The sequence below is a fragment of the Numida meleagris genome, chromosome 1, assembly GCF_002078875.1.
Source record: "Numida meleagris isolate 19003 breed g44 Domestic line chromosome 1, NumMel1.0, whole genome shotgun sequence".
Classification (NCBI taxonomy): Eukaryota; Metazoa; Chordata; class Aves; order Galliformes; family Numididae; genus Numida; species Numida meleagris.
Genome location: NC_034409.1, coordinates 58,678,250 through 58,700,173, shown reverse-complemented (window position 1 = coordinate 58,700,173; position 21,924 = coordinate 58,678,250). Strand labels below are relative to the sequence as shown.

Sequence of the window (21,924 nt, the reverse complement as noted above, 5' to 3'; positions counted from 1 at the left end):
TACACTAGATCACTGGCACTGAGCCTAGACAACATTTGGCTCTAGAACCAAATATCGCATGGACTGTGGATGAGTAGATCTGGTGTTTTGACATAGACACATACTTGATATTTTATTCATTTTTATCTCTTAACTGAGATCTAAAATGACTAAAAGATGGCAATCCCATGGTCTCAGTGCCCTTCATCAGCTACGCTGTAGCATACTATCCTAGTAATATAGAGATGCTCCTTCCAGCACGTGACTTCTCCAACCCAACATCCACATGGTCTCCCATTCCTTCAGAATTACGGGCGTTCAATTTCATGCTTTTCAACAGCGTTCTTCTGGCGTGTCAAAAGTCATTCTCAAAATCTGCTTTTTACACAATATGTCCTTAAGGTAATTATATGTTTCTACACTGATGGTGGCAGCAATCTCAGTTCCTCAGGAAAAGCACTGGCATTCATGAAAAAGATGTGGATTCACCTCTTGCATGCACCTGATAAAAAACAGGTGATATATTGACGTAGCTAAACAAGTGACTGTTGATGTAGTCTACCTAGACTTCAGCAAAGCCTTTGACACTGTTTCCCACAGTATTCTCCTGGCAGCCCACTGCTTAGGCAGGTACACTCTTTTCTGGGTAAAGAACTGGCTGGATAGCTGGGCCCAGAGAGTGGTGGTGAATGGAGTTAAATCCAGCTGGTGACCAGCCATGAGTGGTGTTCTCCAAGAGTCAGTACTGAGGCCTGTCCTGTTTAATATCTTTATTGATGATCTGGATGAGGGGATTGAGTGCACCCTCAGTAAGTTTGCAGATGATAAAAAGTTGGGAGTAAGTGTCAATCTGCCTGGGACTGGGAAGGCCCTACAGAGGGATCTGGACAGGTTGGATAGCTGGGCTGAGGCCAGCGGGGTGAAGTTCAGCAAGTGCCGGGTCCTGAGCTTTGGCCACAACAACCCCAGACAATGCCACAGTGTTGGCATAGAGTGGCTGGAAGACTGTTTAGAGGAAATGGTCCTGTGGGTGTTGGTCGATGCTGGGTTGAACGTGAGCCAGCAGTGTGCACAGGTGGCCAAGAAGGCCAGTGGTAGCCTGGTTTGCATAAGAAATATTGTTGCCATCAGGAGCAGGGAAGTGATCATCCCTCTGTACTCACCACTGGTGAGGCCACATCTCAAATACTGTTCGAGTATTGAACACGGTAGTGAGCTCCTCACTACAGGAAAGACCTCAAGGCCCTTGTGCATGTTCAGAGAAGAGTGACGAAGCTGGTGAGGGCTTTGGAGAACAAGTCTTATGGGGAGCAGCTGAGGGAACTGGGATTTGTCTGGAGAAGAGGAGGCTCAAAGGTGACCTTATTGCTCTCTACAACTACCTGAAGGGAGTTTGTGGCAAGGTGAGAGTCAGCCTCTTCTCCCATGAAACTGGCAATAGAACTAGAAGGAATGGCCTCAAGTTGCACCAGGGATGATTCAGGTAGGGCATTAGGAAAATCTTCATCTCCAAAAGGGTGGTCAGGCACTGGAATGAGCTGCCTGGAAAGGTGGTGGATTCAAAATCCCTGGAGGTGTTCAAGAAACATTTAGATGTTGTACTGATGGACGTTGTTTACTGGGAAATATTGGTGATAGGTGGACGGTTGGACTGGAGGTCTTTCCAAACTTGGTAATTCTATGTTTCTATAAATAAATACAGCTATGTGTGGAGACATCATATACTAAAATTTACTGCTAGAAACTACTTGATGAGTGCTAACAGGCAGATGCAGCCTGCTTTCCAGACAGACCCAGGAGTAACTTCAGTTAAGTGAATACTATTGATCAGCTTTTATTATATTACACCTGGATTTACGAGAAATTATTTTCCTTTAGAAAGTTTCTCTGGAAATCTCAAGTAGAGGTTGACTTTAAAAATAAAAATAAAAAGGATCCTAAATATGTGGCATGATCATATCTTTTCACAGTAATATATTCAATATCTTTTCATGATGGCTTTATTGCTCTGAATACGTGAGTCAAATTCCATGAAAACTTTGCAAAATTGTTCTGAACAAATGACACTAAAAATTGTGATGTTGAAAAGATTTTATACATGTTTAGTCCTCCCAATGTGAATGATGTTCTGTGAGATAAGAAATAAAGAGTTTGTTTTTGTTACATTCCAAAATATATTTACACAAAACAAAGGAACAAAAATGCTACTGAGATCGTCATGGTTTAAAAGAAAAACTATTCCCTCTGTTTGGAAACAGAATAAAAATCTTACTGCAAAACTTAAAAATGAAGTGTCTTTTCCATGACTGTGGACAAGAACCTAACCAAAGGTACTGATATAAATCTATGACACTTTTGAAATTCTCACTAACTTAGCCAGGATTTGACCTTTTGACCACAAGTCACAAAAAGTTGTTGCAGGTCTGTCATTGCTGCTGTATGGTAATTTTTTTCTCTTACCTGCAAAATAAAAGAAAATTAAAAAAAAAAAAAAGGAAAGAAAAAAATGACATTAATTTTTTAGAAGATTAGCTCTCTTTTTTTTTCTCTGTCTCTGAACAGAATGCCTTTTCCCTTCAGTTTCATTTCTGGGCATGTTTTGAAAGTGGGTAGGATTTGTCTCTCCCTATGAAGATGCAATGGGAAAGAATTTTCCGAAGGGTAAATATAAAATTTTGTTATACAATACTGCATGCTAGATATTATTTTCTTGAACCTGCATAAAATGCTTAGGTTTGGCAAAAACATTCTTGCAAATCAAAGTAATGGTGGATGCAATTAAGGAGAATATTAAATGTAACAAAGTGTGTTCTAAGAATTCGTTTGAACAGAGATACAATATTTTGTATGGCAAGTATTCAGCACTTATTACAATCTTGTCAGAACAAAGACTGTGATTCTTCCTTCATTTGTATTAGTTATAACTGAAAATAGTTTCTTTAAAATGGAATTCCCTGGTGTAAAACCAGAGTAATTAGCAGAGAAATCAAGCTGCGTAGATTTATCTTCATCCTTGATAATAAAATTGCCTTATTTTATTTTAATTTCGGATTCATTTTCAAAGATAGAATAAAATGACCCAACACGTTTCCTCAGACATACAGATATGTGCTTCTTAAATTGATATCTCCTTTGGTACAAACTTCAGAAGCTTTACCTTCATTCTCAGAAAGGCTTTGGGAATATTCAGTAGCTATCTCAAACAAATTAATCCTTTGGGAGATAAGAATCTAACATATTAGAAATAATTAAAACTTAAAAAAAAATCATTCTCTGCTACTTTCTTTCAATGAGTAAGTTTACTCACAAAGGAGCTGTGCTTTGACCTGTTGCATTTTGGATAAGATGTTGATGTTAATTCCCAGGATACTGGTATAACTTTATGGAACAGTTAGTCCTAGTGCAACCTAATCACAGTTGTGTGTGTTCATGTCAAGATTAATTAAGAAGGCACAGTAGGTATGGAGAGCATCTTTACTCCTTTTAACCAACAATCCATTTTCAAATTCCCTTCTATTGCTTCTTCATGAGGTGTCATGCAAGTTTCTACTGACATACCTAATTAAGTGGAGTAAATGCTATTTAAGATCCCTCTGGCTACCTGAAATTAAAGCACATTGCTCCTAGGGAAAAGGCCACAAAAGGTTTTCCAAATCCACACATGACTGTGATTGCTGTGTTCAAGAAACTTCCCAGATTCCTCTAGTCTGCATATGCAAAAGCAAAGTTTGCTGAACTGATGTGAGACGTACTATCACAGAAATGATAGCTGTTGATACAGTTTTCTCAAGCACAGATTTTAGGTGTATCCTAGCCGGAACCATTAATTTCAAAATAGAAACTGTTATATCTGTTCCATGGCCTAGAGATGGACTGAGAGCCTGGGTAATAGCATGCTTCCCTGGAGGTCTTCGTACCCATTCACCATTGCCAGTAGCTGTTAATCCATCAAGAATATGCTCCTGGGAACAGCATTCCTCCAGCAGAACTTGTGACTGACTGATATATTTTCTTTTCTAAGCGTTGACTTCTGGACCTAATAAATCACTGTTTACAGTTCAGCATTTTAAAAACACTTGCTAACACAAAGGGAGAAGGCCACGAAGCTCTGCTAAATAGTGTACTTTCAGCTCTACCACAAATGAAAGTAAAGATGATACATCAGATATGGAAACCACTTTCCTCTTCAGTTACTCATTGTTCATTTTTTCCCCTGACTGTAAGAGATCATACCTTTTGTATTTTAGAAAGATGAAAGAAAATAACTAATGTTTATTAGATGCAATTAAGCACTATATTAGTTTGGAAACTCTAGAAGAATGTTCTGTAGATTATTTTTTTAATTCATTATTTTGCTACTTGTACTTCAGTGCAATCCATGAGAGGTAAACAATAAGTAATCTAAATCATTCCAGATCCATAGTTGTTCCAGTGAGTGAGAGCATCATACTAAGTAAGTATGGACTTCTTTAATGCTTTTTGAGTCGTCTTAGAAGATGAGAAGGGAAGACCTTGCTGGCAGTTGAAGAGATACTGCTATTAGGAATACATTTTTGTGTTCTCTCCTCACCCATCTGGGTTGCTATAGTATCTGAATTGGATATGGCACAAAGAAAACTTAACCTAGAAATATCTAGTATGCCAAGTGGTATTTTTGAACAGCAAGAACATGTTCATAATAGCCAGAGAAAATATCCTATGGCTGTGACAGTATTACAGCCACTGTGTATCCTCGCTACTTCTTCCTTGCACCTTAAGAAACTTAATACTGTCTGCATTGCTTTCCTGTGGATATTTTACTGTTCTTTTGAAATTCACAAGGGGACTTCAGACAAGGTCCAACTTCTGAAATATCTGCTGAAAAGTCAAGAGCAATTCAGAAATAGGAAGTGTGTAGAAGACCTTAAGGCATAAAATACGCTTACTATTAGATGAAAATAGAGAGAGAGAAATGGAAGATAGATCAATCTCTCCTTCCTCATGCAGACAGCTGAAGTTATGCATGCATGCATAGAGAGATCCCACAATTATTTTACCCAAAGACCCCTCAATTTATCCATTTGCACCTCTGAAGCTGCTATTAAATAAGATTAGAAATATTTATCTAAATTTGATTTCAAATATGAACAACAATTAAGTATGTCAATCACTCTTTAATTTCCATTGAGATGCAGTTATACTTAATCTTGCAGTGACAACTTTTTCTGGAAAACAAATGCAAGCGATGCTTTTATATATTCAACGTATGCTAAAATAGGAACAATGAACACAGTCTTTTTCACAAATCTATTTCACCATGACAAAAACACATCTTCTGAGGGTGAGGCAACCACTGAATTATTTCTCAGTTACTATTATCTTCTGGAGATCTATAAATCTGGAGAAAAAAAGTATGGATTACTATATGCTCCTCTAATCAAGTGTAGACTTGCAAACATTTAAAAAGTTACATGTACACCTGTGTGAAATTTCCACTATATTTTTCTTAAGGAAGTACCATAATGTAGATTGAACTTTTTCTTAAAGTTCTGAGTCCTGATGGGCTCCCCTTACCCTTTAATAAGAAAAAGAATTTTAAATATTGTGCTACTGTTCGTTGTCTACCTTGAGATATTGAGATTTGCTACTGACAGCTTAAGAAATCTCTTATTGCAAAAATTGTGTTTCTCTCTCTTTTAGTTCCATGTCAGGCTGCATCTGCGCTCTTCCACAAGATATGTTTTGCAACCATAATCTTACATACGTGCTGTCAGAACAGCCTTCTCAGATTCAAAAGATCTCCTGCTCGGATAGTATCCAAAATTATACTTGACTCTAGACTTAAGGTACAGAAAACTCATCTTTTTCAACTGTTTTCCAGCTGCTGGTCCACAGCCCCCTGGAGACCCTTTGGCTGTTTCTAAGGAATTCAGAAATTATGTCTATGAAAAGCTAAACTCTTCTCACTAGTCTTATACTTGCAGTTCCATTAGGATTTTTTATTTGGTTATTTATATAGAATGCATAAAATACAAAAGTTTAAAAACTTCTGTTCTAGGATCTCATTGTCTAGACACTAGGCATTCAGCAATACATGGAAGAAAGACAAGTAACGGGAAAATGTTCCATATGACAGTGTATAAATAGATCTGGCAGAGCACATAACAATAGTTCTGTTGCTGCTCTCCCAGAGCTGAACTAATCCTAGTGAAAACAATGGGTGATTGTTTCTTGCTGTCTTTCACTGTATATGAGAGAAAGCCATTGTAACGATACTGCCTATTAAAGAGGATCTAACTCAGGGAGGTAAACAGTAATTATACAACAAGAAAAGCAGACTGAATAGGTCTGAACATGTTCACAAATAGGCTTTCTCTGTTGGAAAGCAGTGGTGAGCTCTGCCTCTGCCCCCCAAATACTCACATAGAAGCACAGAGTGCTTTATCACTGCGATTACTGCCCTGTGTTGTGCTGCTATTCCCAGAATTACCACTTTCTCTCAGCAGTGTTTGTGGGAATGATATCCTTCTGTGCATCAATAGTTAGACATTTTGATTCAGAACTGCCTTGTATCTCTTGCAAAAGCATTGCATGGCCTGTATAGCAGTGGTAAAAGGCAGTACACACTGCACTAACAAGGTCAGGGATATAGTACAGTCACTAGCTACAGCACCAGTCATCTGTCTGTTCACCATGGTTCCCAGAGCAAATGAGCTTGCTATTTTGAGAAGTTTTATGGCCTAGTGGATTAAAATTAGAAACAAATATTATTTACCTGGTTTCCATGTCCAGTACAGTGGAGATGTAAATAACAGCTATCCATTATTTAACTCAAACAGGATAAATCAGTTCAGTCTAGCATAGTTCTTTAAAACCATGCTTGAACCTACTTTTGAGAATCTTTCTCCTAGGAGCAAGAGGAGCTTGGTCCTTCATAGATCCAGAGCAGCATGAGGAGCTTGAGACTCTAACAACGCTTTTGACAAAGCTCTCTTGACTGAGTGCTTAATTAGAGAGCTCCTCATATCACAGATGACAGGTGCTTAACTAGAGGATACCCAGACAAAAGTACTACTCAGCAAAGAGGTCATCCAAACTCATTGCATTGAGAGAAGAGATGGAATAAATCTCGTAACCGATAAAAAAGTACAAAGTGTTCAGGCAAAAAAAATTGATTAGTTATAAAACATCCAACACTTAGATTCATCATACAACATAAGAGGAACTGGACCTACAGAGGAGAAGATTATTTAACTTTCTATGGGACATCAGGACCAAAGAGGCTGAAAAGATGTCATTTATCTGATCACCATAAAATTAAGGAGAGCAAACACTTCACCTTTATTTTAAGCTAATGAGTATTTTCTTTCTCCTGGAAACAAATTATATCAAAATAGCAACTGTTCTTGATCATTCTTTTCTGGGGTATTAATTACCCATATCTTTGGATTCAAGAACAAAGATAATGCATTTTCATTTTGTGGCAATTACTCTGATTACACCAAGCAGGGGACCAAGCAACGGATAATATTTGTATAGTTTAGCGAAGGCAAATATTTATCTTCTATAGAGGTGTTGTGGTTAAGCAGATCATATGCTTTTTACACAAATCCCATTTCACGTCCGCTCCTTGATCTACCATTTTGCCTGCTGTGGAATCAGAGTGCCAATTCTGAGCATCAGTTTCTAATTTGTTAGAGTCAGGAGTACTAAAATATCTATATTTATATTAATACATACATATATATTTATATACTTATATATATACACATCAGAATTTATGTATATACATCATTTATATATATTCATCAGATGTATACATCTGAAGATAGATAATGATAAGAATTACTACAGTTGTTCATTTCTTCACCCCTTATTTTTACTGTCCTTATCCATGTCTACTATTTAGACCCAGTGGAAGAATTGCGTATAGGATACATACTAAAGAGCATGTTTATTTGTGTATGTTTTCAAGGTAGATAGTTTTGGGAACATAATCTACCTCTGAAACCAGGGTATAAAGCACATCACCAAATATCTAGAGCTCAGCTGCTTCTCTTTGCATTGTGTTCACTGCAGCTAGAGTATGTCATGTAGACATAATCAGAATTGATCTGTCAAAAGCACCAAATCCTTTCCCATAGACAAACACAGAGGCTGAAGCCTAATCTAGATATATGAAAATAACCAGAAATATTGAGCATAATGTGTCATTCTTCCTCTTATTTGTTATTAAATTTAGAGCTGCCCAACAACTGACCTATCTTCTGTGAATGTTAGGTCTTAGACTTCTACAGAAAGACCCAGGGCCATGACATCTACAAGATAACATGGAACAAACTGGAATTTTTTTAGGATTAGACCTTTCAGCTTATCCTTCAAAAGTCCAGAAGATAGCTTAGGATGATGAAAAGTAAATTTCTGGTCTGTCTATTCTATAAATACATGTGTATATGCATGTGAACACACATAGTTTTCTTTATTATTATTGTTCTTGTCTGAAAGTGAAGAGATTCTGGTCTTAGCTCTCCAATATATTTTGTTTAGCTGTAGTGCAGATAAAAGGCTGTATAAAATCTTGAAGTTTTTGTTAAGAACACTTAAAATAGAATAGTTCCATTGCAAGGGGGCTTAAGAGATCTTCTAGTAGTCCAATTGCCTGACTACATCAGAGCTAATCAAAAGTTAAAGCATATTATTGAGGTTATTGCCCAAACATCTATTAAACACTGACAGGTTTGAGACATCAACCACCTCTGTAGAAAACCTCTTCCGGCATTTAATCACCCTCACTGTAAAGAATTTTTTCCTAAATGGTCTGAACCTCCAGAGGTGCAGCTTTCCTTCATGTTCCGTCTTTGATTACCGAGAAAAGTTTGACGCTTCCTTCTCCATTCCCCTTCCTTGGGAAGTAATATTATAAAGAACAATAAGGTTGCGTCCCATCCTTCTCATTTCCAGAACAGACAACCCATGCGTCCTCAGCCTCTCCTCGTAGAATGTGCCTTCCAGCCCTTTTATCAGCTTTGATGCCCTCCTCTGTACATTTTCAAGGATCTTACCTTCCTTTACATATTGTGGAGACCAGAACTGTACACAATATTCAAGGTGAGCCTGTAGAAATGTTAAATATAGTAGGATAATCAGCTCCTCTGACCAGCTGGTTATGTTGTGTTTAATGCATCGCAAAATACTGTTTACACTATTTTATCTGCCAGGACGTACTGATGACTCACATTGAGCCTGGTGTCACCAGCACCCCCAGATTCCTTTCTGCAGAGCTGCTCTTTAGCCACTCATCACAGTTTGTAGCTGTGTCTGGCATTAAACTGTCCCAGTTGCAGCACACATTTCCCTTTGTCAAACCTCATGGTACTTGTCAACAGTTTACAGGCGTTCGGCCCGGTTCCATGATGAATGGGATGGGGGACCCACAGACCCACGCCCCAGGAAAGGGAAAAGGGAAAAAAAGGGTAACGATATGGGCCTGAGAGCAAAAACAGCAGCAACAATCTGAGGAGAAACAAACTAATTTACTAAATAAGATATCGGACACTATAATACAATATAATTACAATTTAAGCTAATAAATCCAATGCAATGAGAGAGAGTGTCCAAAGTTAAGGTAGGCCTTACTCTAATACCGACGATAAGACAGTTGGGGAGCGAGATGCTGCCGGGACGAGAGATGGGCGGAAAAAGAGCAAGGTCTTGTGATCTGCAAGTTTTTATCTTTCCCTCTGACCGGAAAACGATAACAGAGGAGCAAAGTCCCCTGGGGAATGTAGTAGTCCTTCTCTTCTGAGAACCAGGTACATACACTACATGATGTTGTGATGTGGAAGACCAGTAACCAAAAATCATAAAACCATGACGGTACTGATGATTGCCCAGTGCTCTAATATATCTAGATCCCCCTCCAAGGCCTCTTGTCCGTCCAGGGAATCAACAGCACCTCCCAGTTTACTGCCATCGGCAAACTAGATGATGATGTGTTACATTCCTGTATCCAAATTATTGTTGAAAATATTCAACAAAACTGGCCACAGAATTGAGCCTGGGGAAAAACTGATAGTGACCATGTGCTAGCCAGGTGTAGTCTCATTAACTACAGCACCTTGAGCTCTACTTTTGGGCCCGTTCATTACACAGCATAGTGTGAACCTGTTTGTCTCACAAATGGACAATTTGCCCAGAACTATACCGTGAAGATGATGATACCAAAGACCTTACTAAAATCCAGAAAGATTACATCTACCACCTTCCATTCATCCTCCAAGCTGGTGACCTTATCAAAGAAAGAGATCAGATTACTAAGTTAGGACTTAGCCTTGATGAGCTCATTCAGACTACATCTGATAATATCTTATTCTTTAACTGACTTTCAGTAATCCCCAGAAAAGTCTTTTCCATATTTTTTCCAGGAACTGAGATTAGTCTAAGAGATCTGTAGTTTCTTGGGTCTTCTCCAATGTCCTATTTGTAGACGGCTATAACTTTAGATAGCTTCTAGTCAGCAGGAACCTCACAGACTCCCACAGCCTTTGGTAAATTCTTGAGAGGAGTCAAGGGAGAGACTCCCCCAAAGAGTCTCTCTTTCTCCACAGAGACAACAAACATAAAAAAAAAAAAAATACCCTGCACTTTCTACTCCTTTGAGGGCTTACATAAAGTTCCACTACATTTTCTGTAGGCTGTACAAATGGTGCAATAAGGAATTGCTCTTAGCAAAGAGCAGGGAAGTGTATAAATTATGGTAATTTGATACTGTTGGTAGAAAAGATTATTTGATGAAAAGACACTGCTTTTACCCAGCAGAATCTCACACCGACAACTTAGAATGTGAAAGAACATATTTAAAGAAGTAGATTTTAGCTATTCCTCACTCTAAAAGTTCGTACAAGGAAAAGGCACTATTAGATCTAGATCTTGAATTCTGTACAAGATTAACACATGATCTGTAGTCTTGCTCAGTCACCAAACAATATTAAAAGTGTGCCTGAAATACACATTTCTAGAGTTCTCCGGAGCTTATTTAGTTTTCTTGGCCACATAAGATTCATTGTTGTTAATAATCATTGCAGCAATGTTGTACTTCAGCTGAGATCTTCTGCCAATATGTCACTGCACAGAAATGTCAAAATAAGTAATTTCAAGAAGTATGGTATGCAAATAGTGCCAGAAGGTCAATACACAGGTTGCTCTGAAAGTAATACCTCCTATATTTTTCCATGGAAATGGCAACAGATACAAAGAGCACAAGAATATTATTTGATAAAGTAAATTCTCAGCTACTAAACAGTATTTTTCAACATAGTCATCACGATTCGTTATGCATTTTCACCAGCAATGAACAAGGATATGCTGATAAAAATCTGCATGGACATCTGGAATGTGGCTTGTCTTTCACGTTGCTGTCATCACTGCTGAAACGCACCACCCACCACCTCATCGTGATCAAATCCACTGGTTGGTCTCCACAAATGTTCAACAAATGTCAGTGAATGTCACTGGGTGCCATTTTTTCCACAGAGAAATTCAGTTACAACACCTTTTCTTCATACTCACTTCCATGTCAGATGCTATTTTGTCAGACTGCCCCTCTGCTGTCACGTGGCAACAACATTTAATGGAATATTAGTAGGGAGGTTCAACCTCTGCTGCCATACAATCCACAGCTACCTCCAATATGGTGGGCCAACATAATTAACTGGGGGGCATTTCTTTAGGAGCAGCCATTGTGTATTCCATATCAGCTGAGACAATCTGCACTTGAAATTTTCATTGTTTTCCTTACATTATCATTATTAAATGTGTCCCTTTGATAGGAAGTAACCTAAAATAATATAAGGAAACAAATAATGTCTTCTAACTGCTGTGTTTCTTAGGCATATTTCAGACTAAGTATGGGAATAGTGTTCAGTTTTCAGTAAAAAAAAAAAAATTCTCCAGGATGCTGAGGAATATACTTTCTGTGATGATGATGAAGATGAAGAAAAAAAGAATATGGAAGGATTTTTAACTTTTATGGGAATATGTTGTTGACTACAGTTCAATACTGACCCAAAAAAATACACACACACAAGGAATATTTAAGAGTAAAGACATGAGTTGTGAAATATATGGGAGTAACTTACCAATCTTATTTTGATTCTCAAAGTGAAGATTGAAAAGCTGTAGATAAACAGATGATAAATATCAGTACATCTTCATTGCAAATGCTAGAAGCAGGAAAGTCTGAGTAACTGCATTTGGTGGAGGGTTTTATTTATTTATTTATTTATTTATTTATTTTCAACAAATAAGCAGAGAAAAAAAGGAATAATATGCTAGAGTAAAGGAAATGAGAGTTAGAATACAGCACTTAAACATTAGGAATGAAAGTGTTTACAAATTAGTCCTGACAAAGGGGACTCAAAATCAATTTAGTGAATTGAGAAGGGGTTTTATGTTGGACTTGAAGCAATAGAAAAAGTAAGGAAAGGTGACTACATTTAATAAGCTCAGTGGCTGAACAACAGTGCAGTAAATGAAGTTCAGTGATGATAAATACATGGCAGTAGATGATGGAAAAGAGAAAAAAAATATACTGATATAATCTGCTGAAGTTTTTCAGTTAAACACACCAGTAGCATGGATATAATTCCAGTCAGGTTTGTGAGGATGTACTTAGTGTTCAGTAGAGCAAAGGCAGAAGGAGCTTAAACAATGAAGTTTACACTGATTTATGAAATAATATAAGGCAATCATATTAGAATATTATACAGGCCATCTATTTGAGTGGTGTGATTTCATCTGGAATTATGCATGCTATAAAATGACTTTGTCTTGAGAAAGATGCTGAAGAAGTAGAGGAGGATAAGGGAGGGAAAAATAACTGCCATGATACATTAAAAATAAAAAATCCACACAGAACCAGAGATCTTCAACTAAACAGAGTGGAGAAAGAAAAAAGAGAGAGAGAGAGAGAGAGAGTTCTTAGCTTTAGAGAGAAAATGCATAGGAAATAATATGAATAAAGATCCAATGAATAAACCCAATATGTAGATGGAAAACTGTTCTTGCCACTTGAGACACAAAAGCATGATGGAGGCCATCAGAAGTGAATTAAAGGCATCAAATTCAAAACTGATAAAAGAAATACATTTTTCACAAAGTTAATTGAACTGTAGAAGACATAATTGCACTGTAGTTCTCAAGTCAAGGGTGACCTTGAGACTGAAAAATTTCACAAGGTACAAAGACGAACAGGGCAATTCTAGACATACCAGCAATATTCTAAGTTGTAGTAACTAATGCTAAGATAAACAGTGGAAGAGACAAGAAAAGCCATGTAGGAGATCATGCATCTGTAATTCTCTGTTTAGAAGGAGCCTTCATGGAGGAAGCAGATTGTTTCACACTTATAGGAGCAACTACTTTGTTATTTCTATAGAAATACCTAATTCTGACCATTGTTGGAGAAAGGCTGCTAATGTTGCCAGCCTACGGATTGGGAATTCTTTACTTCCCTAGTTCTATGAATATGAGTAACTCCAAAGACTTCAAAAGAAATTCCAGCAGTAAAGCAGAGGAAATGAACATTGTAGAGACAACAAATATGAAACTCAGTTTGAAGAGCAAAGGAAACCAATTCGAGATGTATTTCTAAAGCCACTTCTACAGAGGACAATGGAACATGATGCAGAAATATCCAGGCTGACCCTTAGAGATCTGACGCATCACACAGTGATCTACAGTGACTGGGGAGATACCAGTTCAGGTACTGAAAGCAGAGATTTTCAATAACATGGAGTTTCACCTAAGCCAGTAAGCCTTGCTCCTTTTGAGAGCTAATTAGACAATATCATGCCTAACTATAGAAGCACTTCTGTCTCTGAGGGTGCAGGACCCTGTGCAGTGCAAAGCCCTGGTGAGTGTGTCACTTGTGTTACTACCAGTGGGTGAAGGGAGAAGCGTAAGACTGAGTGATTTTGTTCCTGACCAGGATGAGTGATGTTTGCCCCAGCATGCATGACAAATGGGATTCCTTTCATTCTGATTCTAATCACCAGCTCATTGGGCACTAAGAAGGAAAAAATGATATCCAGGATAGTTAACGGACTTTTCTTGTTATATCTGTTTTAAATGAACTTTATTATTGTTGTTACTGTTTGAATTCTCATCTCAGTTGAGTAGGTCACAACCTTAAGCCATTTAAAAAGGCAATGAAGTTTCAAGTTCTTCTCCTGTAACAGTCACTGCTCCAGTAAGTGTAACTAGACACAAAGTAGAACAGTTTCAGGAGTAGAAAGTCAGAGAAAATGAGCATCCCAAGGCAAAACTCTCACTGGGATCACAGAGAGTGTGGACTGCAACTCCTGCACCCCCAGAAGGATTGCATGCATTTTCCCATTTTAGTTTTCTATCAGGATTGATTCAAGTTGCCTACAGAAGTAGAGTGATGTATATATATAGGGAAGTGAAATTTAGCAATTCTGTATCAATATTCCTAGGCTTTGGAATTCAGTCATTCACTCTGTATGTGTGTTTAGGTGAGTAGTACCAGTACTAGAGTGACCTTGAACAAGCCTTATGGCAGAATCACCAGCACCAAGGGGAAATGCTTAAAGAATTACCCTGAAGGAGAGCTTGGTTCACTGGCTTGAAGTGCTTAAATAGCATCCAGAGCCCTTGACTCCATGTCTGGTGAAGATGCATATGTGAGCCTCTTCATAAAGTAATATTTGTGTGAAAATATTTCCCACAGAATGGTGGCCATCTCTCCACTAACCCAACAGTCCTCAGTGCTCCTCTGGAGTCCCTGGAGCTCTACAAATAAAGCTGACAAGGATCTAGACTCTCTGAGAAAAGCTGTTGTTCGAAATGCCCCCTGGTCTTTTCCCAGGTAATTAAAATAAAAAGGAATGCATGACTTGCCTAACACCTGCCTTCCTGTGACCAGACTTTAGCCCTGTGTATAATGGGAGTGAAGTGGATAGGTTTCTAGTGTCTGAGAATCTGTGAAGAAAAGTTCTACAGATATTTTTTGCAATAACATGGCTATTTGCTTGAAGCCTGGATGGAAATGAGTTATTCATAATCCTGAGTTTCATTTTACTTTGTTCTTCAGGGTGTGTTTGAGCTTCCCTTACACTTGTAAAGGACATGATGAAATCTTCCTCATTTCAAGCTACTGACTCCAGTGAATAGGTATATATGCAATGCACAGAATCAACCCTCTCTGGCTTGCTGCAAACATTCACCTTCCAAGGGATGCATTAAAAAACAACAGATGTGGCCTCAAAGAACAACACAACAGATGTGCAGTTGATTATTGGTTTGCACTTACTTAAACAGTTGCAGACATGCTCACGAGCAACAGCCTTGTGCTCATAGATGTGTGTGTGAGCTCACCGGCACACCAACGTGCGCGCAGGTAGAGCAGCAGGCACACCGACCCTCCAACAGGCACATTCCGTGGCGGGCCGGCTGCTCTCCAGGGTGCTGCATGAGGCTGTCCCGCACTCCTCCAAAGGCTCCCTTAGATCTGCTTTATTTTGTTTTATTTTTTTTTTCCCCATCAGAGGCACTTCAAGCTAAAATGCGCAGAGGTTCAGGTCAAGGATGGTCTTTTCATCTATGTGCAACGTTAAGAAACACTTTTCTGCAATAGAATCCCCACCCACCCACCCCCCCCCCCACACACACACACACACACAAACACTTCGGAGAGAATTTCATTCAACTCTTGGCCTTTTAAGAGTCTTAAGTCACAGCTATAATACATATCCTTTTATAAACACCATCGTACAAATGCTTGATTCCTTTTTCACACTATTTAACTCCCAGATCACATAAATCGAGGCCATATACCTTCAAGTACTTTCTGCTTTGCTTTCTCCTGAAAGTCACACTTCTGTCGGCACTCCGATGTATTTCTGTCAGCAGTGAACATATGCTTTACCGGGAGCCTTCACTTTAAGTAGCTATCTTTCCAAGACTGGACAAAGACTACAAAGGTTATCAGCAGATATATTTTGTAGATTGTTCTGAAACAGCTTTCAAATCTGTCCAACTCACTCACCTGGAACCCTGCAACATTTGCAAATAACAATTAGTCCTACATACAAAAGTGCAGATCTGCATTTTCTAGGGCTTTCTTCGTAGACAAACTACTTGCATGTTTGCATTAAAAATGCCTCCTCAGCTTTTCAGTGCCTAGCGTGATGTTCTTCCAGATACTGTGTTTATCCTTAATAAAACAGTAGGTTTGATTTCCAGTTCACCACATATCTGCTCTGCACAAGAGGAGATCAGTTTGAACATTAGACTGACCCTCATCTCAGCCTGCTGGGAGTTTCAATTTCATCAGCACAGTCTGTTTTAAATAATTCTTAGCATGTCCATCTTTCAGATTCAAATGGGCCCAGAAAACCACACTGTCATATAGAGAAAAGGGAAATAAAAGTTAGGTAGTTTTTGTTAGTAAGGCAGCGCTTAATGTTGCTGGCCAGTAAAAAAAATGCATCTCTTTGCTGTGTGGGAGGGCTCCAAGATTTCACTTGGAAAGGAGAAACCAAGATCTTCCTTGATCCCTAGCACTGGTGAGCTGGAAGTTGAGATATGTCAATATTTCAGTGCCATCCCTCACCTGAATCTGTGTTTTATAATGCTCCTATGGACACACTACTCTGGGCACAGTTAAGCAATTACATGCCTTTTTCTGGTAAGTGTTTGGCCTAGGGGAGCAGAAAGCAGAGAACTGTGCTGCCAGAGCTACCTCTTTTCCCCAGAAGGAGATTTGTCTGCCTCCAGTGGGAACTGGGGAGAGGTGGACCTCTGAGTGGGAATAAAGTGTTTCAGTCTCCACAGCTGGGGATGGAAAGGGAGATAACAGGAGAGATTATTTCCTCTTGCCTGTGTACCAAATGGACGTGAGTTCCTCAAGGGATTGGAAGGGAAGCCAGCACTTTCTCCTGGGGCCTGCCCATCCCTTGTAACCCTTTACCCAGCCCTCCAGCAAAGGGGTACATCAAGCACTGGAGTTTCTGAGGGAGGGACTCCACGTTGTGAGAACACTAGGAGAACTTGCTTTGGCATTTTGTCTCAAGTTCACTGGCCCTTGAGAGGACCTTTAGCCCTGCAGATGTTTCTATTGACCCTGGGTGCATGTGGGTGTTGAAAAGAAGAGGTACCACAACCCTGAGCATAATAGAAAAGATCACCATGGAAATAGTCCACAGGGACACCCCTCCTTCCATGGTGAGAACACTCAGAGCTTATGCTCTCAGAGCTCACCCCAACAGGGCAGCTCCATGCCCGAGAGAAGGAGACATCTTGGGAGATGTGAAGATAAGGGCAGGAAACAGTGCGTGGCTAAGTCTCACTAGAGATCACTCGACAGCACTGGATATGGAAATAATTTCTTTTGGAAATCTCCTTCCTGAAAGTTGTTATCTCTGCTTCCTCTCCCCGGGAGCATTTCTCAGTTCCTCTGCAAGAGGTGAAAATCATCACTGGTAAATATTCTCATCCTCATGCACTTTTTTTTCTATGGCCAAAGGGCTAAACGTTTTGTCCTGTGCTTTTCCAATGGTTTTATCTCTGCAGCTGTTTAACACACTGTAGATGCACATAAGCAGGGTGGGGTGTACATTTTAAATGCCTTAAGCTTAGGAGCAGCATTTTTTTTTTGTCCCTTAGGAGGTGTGTCTAACACGTACCGCTTTAAAGAGAGGAGCTGCAAATAACAGAGGCTCTGTCAAACTCAAAAGGTGCTGCTTACCACGGAGTTGCCCAGTGCCATCAAGATGTAGCAGCTGAGATCGATTACGAGCACGGCTCTGCGGACACAGGAAGGCAGCTCTGTGCACACAGAGCTTTTCCAGGGGACTGAAATCTCTCTTCTCCCTGGGGGGGCTGCAGACAAGGCAAGGGAGGGGGCTATTGTAGGTTTTCCATTATCAGCTCTATTTCCTTGAGAAATCACGGAATGGGAATATGTACGGGGAAGGGAGATGGTCCCCGGCGTGGAAGTCTTGCGTGGTGGGAATGCCCTGCAGCTCTGCAGCCGAGATCCCGCACGGCACTGAGCAGCGCGGCACTGGGGAGCCCCCTGCAGCCGGGTAGAGTCGCGCCGAGCCCCAGCCACCTCCTGCCTGGCTATGCCGTGGGAAGCAGCAAGATGCTGGAGGCGGGCAGGGCCGAGGCTTGGGCCTCTTTCCTGCCAAGGGAGGAATATCCCCAAAGGGTGCTGCCAGGGTGCTTGTGCTGTTGCCGAGTGGTGTTGCCCCCCTCCCTTTGGGAGGGCTTTGGGAAGGGCTGACCCTTGCAGGCTGTTACTGAGCTCTAATTAAATCTCCAGAAATCAGCGTGCTCAATCAAACACTCACTACATTCCTGGGAGGGAAGCATAATAATAACAATAATAATAAGGGGAAGAGGGGGCGGGTATTGTCCCTTTTAAAGCTGATGATGATCTTGATTAATGAATGTTAAAATATTCACTCAAGTGCCAAGGTCTCGGTCTTCACGGGAAGCTTGGGGGGAGGCTCAGCTTTGGGGTGGCTGTTCTCTGTCCCACAGGAGCAGCCCCACAGGGCCACAGAATGCCCACAACTTGCTTCAGACCTTCCAGTGCCAAATCTGGTTTCCTTTTCTAGCACCTCATCTGAGGTGGCCAGACAGCTATCTATTAACTCTGCTGTGAAATCCAGGCAAAATGTTCTGCATGGCCAAGAAAAAAAGTTGCACAGGTCAGGACCCAAGTGCTCTGATGCTCCTGAAGAGTTACAAGTGATCCAACAATTACATCTTGTGAAAGTACTCTCAGGTAGAGAAACTCAGGCTTGTGTAACACTGAAACACAAGTACCTTCAAATCTCAGAGCTCCCTGCCCATGGGTGAGCCCCCCCACTCAGGGCAGGAGATGCACTCACTCCAGGGCCTAGAGGAGAATTCTAATATCCTGATACCCTGAAGGTACACCACCCCTTTGAAGGGTAAAACCAATGGTGAGATCTACCCAGGAGCAACAGCTAACTGTCTGCAAGTACTGTAGGCAGCTTCTCTGCTCGGAGCAAACCCATTTCAAGAAATAACTTCTTCAAAGTGAAGGGGGAGGTTGGAGAGGAGAGGAGTGAGTGGGCAGTGCATCCAATGGTCCTTTGAGAAGGGAGTTGGGGTGAGGAAGGCAGGGCATGCAGCACTCAGGTAGAAGCTGGGGTCACCTTCACAGACTGCTCCTCTCTCTCCTCTTTGTTTTCCACCTCCTCCTTCTCACTCTTCATGCTGTAGCTCGAATGAACTCTCTTCTCCTGTTTGCCACTCCAGCAGCCCTGAGTCTAAGGGAAAAGAAAAATATCACCCCAGCCCACAAATCCGTTCTGGTCCAGAGCAAAGACAAAACAAACGTGAAGATGTTCAGATCTCGATTATTTCCATGGAACCCACAAGTTCCCTTAAGCAAAGTAAATACTTCTCAGCCTAATGACTATTAATTAAAAGGGAGTGCTTTACACCCAAGGAGAATTAACTGTTGTTCACAAAATGTATCTCTTTCCCCTAATTGGTTTGTCATTGTGCTGGGGAAGCAACATCCCATGAATATTTCAGCACAATAATCAGTTTAAAAAACTAAACTGGATTTAGTACATTTTCCCCACAGTGCACAGAGACTCCGGTGACTGCAATAGTCTAAAACCCAGATCTCTTTCTCTGTTTCTCCTCCCATACATCAATTGAGACTTAGAGCTATCATGGAATTGCAAAAAAAAAAAAAAAAGAAACCAGAAATAAAGTGGGGAGTATTGAGCTGAAAAATGGGGAAGGGGTAACAAAAAAAAAAAAAAGTCAGTTCAGATGTGCAAATTGTAGATAAAGACTTTTGATGAGGAAGAGGGGAGTGTCTGATGAGGAATAGGGGAGAGTGTGTTGAGAGATAACAAGAATCAGTAATTTCTATTCAGCAAAGCCACCAAATCAGAGAGCAGTGCAGATCTTATTGGAGGAGAGCCTTCAACAGCAACTAATCCTGTCGTATTGAAAGAAAATTGTAAATGTTCTCTGCAGAAATTGCCTGCCCATTGCAGCTAATCGAGCCCACTTGGCGCTCTCACATCCACACACAGCACGCAGCACCCAGACCCACAGCCGCACAGCCACCAGCACTGTGAGATGCTCACCTGGGTGCCCTGCTCTCCTCCCTGCCACCACCCCCATGAAGGCGGCAGCTTGTCCTCTTTTCCTTAGGAGCACTGGGGGAAATATGAATAATCATCAGCTCACTTACGGGTCCCAGCATCCGCTATTTTTAATTTCTCCAGTTTTGTCTAAACCGTTAAGCTCGGTTTGATAGCTCCCTGTATATATGTGTGTGCATGTATGTGTGTGCATACATATATATGTAATTGAAAGCTGAACTTGGCTGAGCTGAAGCAGGCTCCCAAGGGCCAGTGTCACGGAGAGTGCGGGGTGTGTGTGTGCGTGTGTGTGTGCCTGCGCATGTGGGAGGGAGAGAGCGAGCGAGGGAGAGACAAAAACTCCATCAACCCGGACAATACCACCTCTCGTTTAATGCTTCCCAACTGTTATTCTTTCCCCTCATTATCACAGCACCAAGTAATCTGTCTTTCCCCCCCTCCAACCCCCCTCCCTCCTCTTGGAAGATATGGAAGAGAAAGATAAAGCGGCTGCCTGCGGGCGCTGATGCGCGCAGCTCGCATGCCTCCGCCGCCAGAGCCGGGGCCGCTCCGCAGCCGCCGCTCGCAGAGAGCCGCTTGCCGCGGGATGGGATGCAACTTCTGGTGATTGGATCACAGGTAGGAAAGCTTCTTTTTTTTAATTGACGTTTCCTCTCTCTCACTCTGTCTCTTTTTTTTTTTTTTTTTTACTTCCCCTTCCTTTTTCTTGTTCTTTCAGTCTTTATTTTAGTCTTCTTTCCCCCCACCCTTTTCTTTCTCGCCTTCCACCCTCCTCCCCTTCCTCGCCGCACCTACAGTTTCATCTGCTGCTGTCATAGGAAAGCTCCCGCCAAGAAAATAATGTCCAAGAAACGAGCTTACGTTTTGCCTTCTGATAAAAGGAGCAGAGCAAAACACGGGGAAACTTTTGCTGAAAGGGTCCATCACAGTGCGGTCATCGGGGGCTGGGAGCGAGGGAGAGAAGGCAGAGCCCCAGCAGAGCTTTCCTCTGCTGAGTTACGGCTGTGATACTCATCCCGGAACCGAGGCTAAATGGTACAGCCGGGAAGGAGAGACGCGGTAACCTGATTTAGGGAAATCTTTGTATTTACCAAGCTCTCCTCAAGTTGTATGGTGTTTTTTTCCTTTTTTTTTTTTTTTTTTTTTTTTTAATAACGTAAATGCTGCGTTCCGACACAGGGACATTTCCCGGGCTACCCTTCCCAAATCCCACTGTGACTTGTTTGCCGGTGACTCCTGCAAAACGTCCTCGGCAGCTGGAAGGCAGCCTACCCTGGGTGCGGGAGGGCAGAAACGGAGCCGAGGCATCCCTGCCCTTGCCGGGGGCAATAGAAGAAGGAGGCTTCTTCCGTGCCAGCGCGGTTCCTTGCCCCCAGGACTCCCCCTGGGGACCGTGCACCTGTTAAGGGTCAGCGACCATCCCCGTGGCCTCAGGTCTCTGGGAGGGGGAGCGCGGACGTGGGGTGCCGCCAGAGGTGGGGAAGGCAGAGGGTTTCCCCGGTTCCGACCTCGCTTCTCTGGGTCGGTGCCCCTGGGGTCCGGTCCCCAGTGAGTCCGGGGAAGGCGGTGAGGATGCTCCAGGGCCGGGCTCAACGCTAGCCACTACCACGGCCCAACTGATCTCCTGGGAGGGCTGAGCCGGTCCCGGCTGCTCCTCCGGGCTCCCTCTGCTCCGTGCCGCCGCCACGGGGTGACTGCGGCCGGGAGGAGCGAGCCTCGAGAGGGAGCTGCTCAGGCAGCGGGAACAAAAATGCCCCCAGGACTGCCCTGGGAACCGTGATCC

At 41.5% G+C, this 21,924-nt stretch overlaps 1 protein-coding gene and 1 long non-coding RNA gene across 3 annotated transcripts in view; one reads left to right on the top strand and one right to left on the bottom strand.

The window, feature by feature from the left end:
* On the bottom strand, positions 15,676-21,246 carry LOC110394660. Of its 2 annotated transcripts, XR_002435788.1 has the most exons (4): positions 21,003-21,246; positions 20,124-20,195; positions 17,726-19,283; positions 15,676-16,032 (listed from the first exon to the last, which is right to left on the bottom strand). It is a non-coding gene; the product is annotated as an uncharacterized LOC110394660 (long non-coding RNA). The 2 variants fall into 2 exon arrangements; XR_002435787.1 differs by having other exon boundaries at positions 15,676-19,283.
* CHRM2 (cholinergic receptor muscarinic 2) overlaps positions 20,430-21,924 on the top strand; it is a 108,963-nt gene continuing 107,468 nt past the window's right edge. The window contains exon 1 of the mRNA XM_021388602.1: positions 20,430-20,759. The gene's annotated coding sequence lies outside the window, so the exon portion shown is untranslated. The remainder of the gene's footprint in view (positions 20,760-21,924) is intronic.